Source organism: Silene latifolia, chromosome Y (assembly GCF_048544455.1).
Source record: "Silene latifolia isolate original U9 population chromosome Y, ASM4854445v1, whole genome shotgun sequence".
NCBI classification, from domain to species: domain Eukaryota; kingdom Viridiplantae; phylum Streptophyta; class Magnoliopsida; order Caryophyllales; family Caryophyllaceae; genus Silene; species Silene latifolia.
This window is the reverse complement of record NC_133538.1, coordinates 11,223,724-11,227,289: the sequence shown is the minus strand read 5'-3', so window position 1 is coordinate 11,227,289 and position 3,566 is coordinate 11,223,724. Positions and strand designations below refer to the sequence as shown.

The 3,566-nt window shown below is 33.2% G+C and overlaps 1 long non-coding RNA gene across 1 annotated transcript; it reads left to right on the top strand.

The window, feature by feature from the left end:
- The first annotated feature begins 1,085 nt into the window (after positions 1-1,085).
- Positions 1,086-1,488, top strand: LOC141627095 (uncharacterized). Its single transcript, XR_012536656.1, has 3 exons — positions 1,086-1,172; positions 1,255-1,308; positions 1,380-1,488. It is a non-coding gene; the product is annotated as an uncharacterized LOC141627095 (long non-coding RNA).
- The last annotated feature ends 2,078 nt before the right edge of the window (positions 1,489-3,566 follow it).

Here is a 3,566-nt window from a genome sequence, read left to right as displayed (position 1 = left end):
ATCAGTTTATGAAGGTATAAAATTCTGGTGATTCAAATACCTTTTTCAGCATTACAAAGACTTTGATGACTTACAAAATTTAAGAAAAAAATGTTGGAAAAAAATTGTCTCATTATTTCCTACTATGCAGGGGAAGTTAGCATAACAACAACATGGGGTGCAACAAAAATATTGGTCAATCCAGATATGAACGAGGTGAAAGTGTTCAACAATAGGTATGACATCTAAATCCGATTTTTGTGATGTTATTTTCTTTAGGGGAATAGAAGTTGCATTAATTGTTATTGACCAAAAATGGCACAACATGAAATCTCCAGAAATCGTCCACCAAATGCAGCAGTCGAAAACCGTCAAAAAAATTATTTGAAAAAAACAGTCCAAAAAAAACAATCCAAATAAAATCCAGTAACATTTTGAGTTCAAAATTTTTTTAACATTCCCACTTCAGCTTAAATTAATTAAGCCATTTTTCTTACCAGTTTTCCAGATGATGATGAACCCATCTTTGGGGCTCCAAAAACTGCTGGGTACCACCCTCCAATCCTCGCAAGTGCAAACATCAAAACACTATCAGAGATACCAAATTTAACCAAAGGAGGGGCATATGTCACAATGGCCAAGATTATTGAGTTAGATACATCTGGTAATAGTTGGTACTACTACTCTTGCAAAGAATGCAGATCAAAAGTGAAGCAAGAAGAAGATGGGTTGTGGTATTGTGACAGGGAAAAAATTAACAATAATTGCACAATGAAGGGTGTGGGGGTAACATCACCAATACCAAGGTTTCAAGTCAAGTTTATTGTGACATATGAAGATCCAGATTCGGTTGAGTTCAATATTTGGGATGATGTAATGGTTGATTTGCTTGGGAAAACAGCACAAACCATCCTTGACGAAGATGAGGTAACCAAAAACTCATTTACATACAGTTTGCAATAATATGTAACCAACTTATAATGTTACTGATTAATGTTTAAATATCGTTTCAGATGTACAAAGTGTCGTCCCTCCCCATTTCAGGCCCCTACTAGACGGGACATTTGTGGCAAAAATTCGAGTGGATCGATTTATATAACATTCAACAAAAATCGAAGTCATTTGGGGTGGTCAGTTTATGTGATGACCCAAGAACAATTGCTAAGTGGGATGCTATGAATAATGCAAGAAAGGTATAAGACCAATTAATGACTAACATTTACACACTTTATTTTCGTATGTTTGGTTTTACTAATAAATATTGTCCTCTTTTAGGAACAAGCAATTTCAACTTCGACAAGGGACACTTCGAAATCAGATTCAATAATGGTGAATTTAATTTTAACTTGAACTAATTTTTTTGATACAATGGCTTTTTAGTAACAATTAATTTTTGTTAGGAGCAAATGAGAGAGATGATTGAGTCTGAACCTGTGCTGAATTCCCAAAAGATCACACCACAGAAAGGTGCCGTGGAGACGACTGAAGCATCTGACAAGTCATCTGCCACAAAAATGAAGGAAATTAAGTTAGGCAAGCAGCCAATGGAGTTCTAAGAAACATTTAAGCAATGAAGCAATTTCTGAACTTTGTTAATGAGACATTTGTTTTTTTTTTGAATTTGTTGTTTTATGTTCTATTTTGGACCAAGGTTATTTTAAGTTGTAATCGAACAATTTAGGTCGTCATATTTAAGATAGATTTGTAGCAGGTTTAATATGCAGCCAATCAAGAAGCTAAAGGAGAAACGGATGGCACAACACTTCAAACATGGAGCTTAAAGGAAAGCAAAGATTGGATGCGGTTTTAAAGAAGCAACATCGACGATCTTTATTTATGTACTACGTTTTTTACTATTGTATTTCAATTCCCACAAAGAATTAATGAACTTTCGTCATCATTATGAAATTTAATTCTTTCATTTCCAGTTTACGAGACATGTCATTAGTCATTAATACGTTTTTTACTATTGTATTTCAATTCCCACAAAGAATTAATGAACTTTCGTCACCATTATGAAATTTAATTCTTTCATTTCCAGTTTACGAGACATGTCATTAGTCATTAATAAGTGAGTATTACCAAAGAAACACGGTTCTTTACAGCCAACAATAATAGAGTACATTCAATATCCTACCAATGAGTAAATGAAAAATGTTGTATGAGTATTTGACTTATATTGAAAATCATGGAAAAAAACGGATGAATGGAAGGGCATAAATTTAAAAGCATAGTCACGGAATGTGTAAGCAAAAACGTCTTAAATATAAAGGTCTAAATTTTTTCAGCTTAACTGACGGTTTAAACAGTTAAGGTAACTATCCATGATGCAGTACTTGCAGTTTATAAGTTAGTGGCCAATAATTGAATCAAGAAAATGAAGTAGTTGTAGCATAGTGACGGAATGTGCAAGAAAAAACGTCTCAAAAATGAAAGTTGAATTTTATTCAGCTTAACTGACGGTTTAAACTATTATGGTCAACTATCCATGATGCACTAGTTGCAGTTAATAAGTTAGTGGGAAATATTTGAGTAAACTAAACAAACAGTTTTGTAAGTTAGTGGGCAATAGTTGAATGAAGTAAAAGTAAATCAAACACATATTTTGTTTACCAGGTTTTTTTGATGAATTAAAAAGAAAACCAACTAGAAACTGTGCACATTTTTTGCATCATCTTCAGAAGCATCAAAACAGAGGTGGGTTAAACATGGAAAAGGGCAATTTAAGTACAAGCCAAAAAAAAAGGAGACGGGAGCAAGGAATGAACAACGAAAACAGTGAGTTTCTTAATTTATTTCTATGAATTAAAATCAGTTACATTGTGTTATTGCTTACTTAACTTTTTCCAACTTTGACGAACAATATGCATGCTTCGAATGATATTGGTTACTTAACTTCTTCTATCTTTGAGGAAGAATATGCATGCTACCAATGAACCTGCATTTTAGTAACATATTTTCATCAGATTAAGTTCATAAAAATTTGACAAAATTGAAAGCAAAAAAAGGTGTTGGTAATAAGAAATCAAAGTAAAACTTAAAAGGAAACTTTTTTAAAGAAACAAGGACTGAATAACACTTAACTTATTTTTTTGAAACCTTCCCTTCAAAATGTTTATACAAGGAGCAATATAAAAGTGTTAGTAAATTATGTTCCCAAAAGGGGAAATATGAAATTGAAAGGTATATTAGAAAAGAGATTGAAATTGAAAGGTATATTAGAAAAGGGAATCAGTAAATGTACTTAACTTTTCACATGTTGATAATTGATCTGCAATGAATGTTCTGCAAACAATTGTAGAACAATTACAATGATTTGTATACTATACAACACATCTCACAACTGTTAAATCAAATGAGTTTGAATTCAAAATAAGTTTACTAATGTAACACTTTGAAATGTGAGTGTGAAAGACAACAGTTGTATTGGTTGATTTGTGCTAGGACCAACACATGGGTTGGGTTAGGTCAGTCTAGGTTGGGTTGGGTTAGGTCAGTCCAGGTTGGGTTGGGTTGGGTTAGGTCAGTCTAGGTTGGGTTGGGTTGGGTTGGGTCAGTCCAGGTTGGGTCAGTCCATGTTGGGTCAG